This window comes from Merops nubicus, unplaced genomic scaffold (assembly GCF_000691845.1).
Source record: "Merops nubicus isolate BGI_N331 unplaced genomic scaffold, ASM69184v1 scaffold6982, whole genome shotgun sequence".
Classification (NCBI taxonomy): Eukaryota; Metazoa; Chordata; class Aves; order Coraciiformes; family Meropidae; genus Merops; species Merops nubicus.
The window spans coordinates 44567-45102 of record NW_008591537.1 but is presented as its reverse complement, the minus strand read 5'-3'; positions in this window follow the sequence as shown (position 1 = coordinate 45102).

Sequence of the window (536 nt, the reverse complement as noted above, 5' to 3'; positions counted from 1 at the left end):
TTTTTCAGCTTTAGTAAGAAGCTTGAACTGAGTGGCAAGCATTTAAAAAAAACTTTCTGAAACATGTTTTTGAAATCTGAACAATGCATGAAAATTTTAATGATGGGTAAAAGTGTTTCAGTTCTGTTTCTGAGCTCCAAATTACTCCCATGATTGTTCTGATTCTTAGAAGGGAGAAAAAAAAACCCCAACCAACTCAATAATATCAGTAAGATGTGTGTCCCCCTGGTACCACAAAGCAAACCAAGAGATTTCACATTACATTAATTTGCATGGCTTTAAAATATTTCTGAACCAGCCTGTTGATTAGATTTCCCATTACTGAGTAACTCATTCATTGCAGGGACCTTACTGAAAATAATACCTAAAGTTAGCTGTTTATGCAAAGGAAGGAAACTGTTGACAAAATATGGACACAGTCTAAATATTAAGTGGGGATATATGGGTAGGATTTTGTGTATAAGAACAAGACTTCCCCAGGCTTACTGCTTTTAAAAAGAGATTTATGCTTCTCATGTCATATTGATAATAGTGGC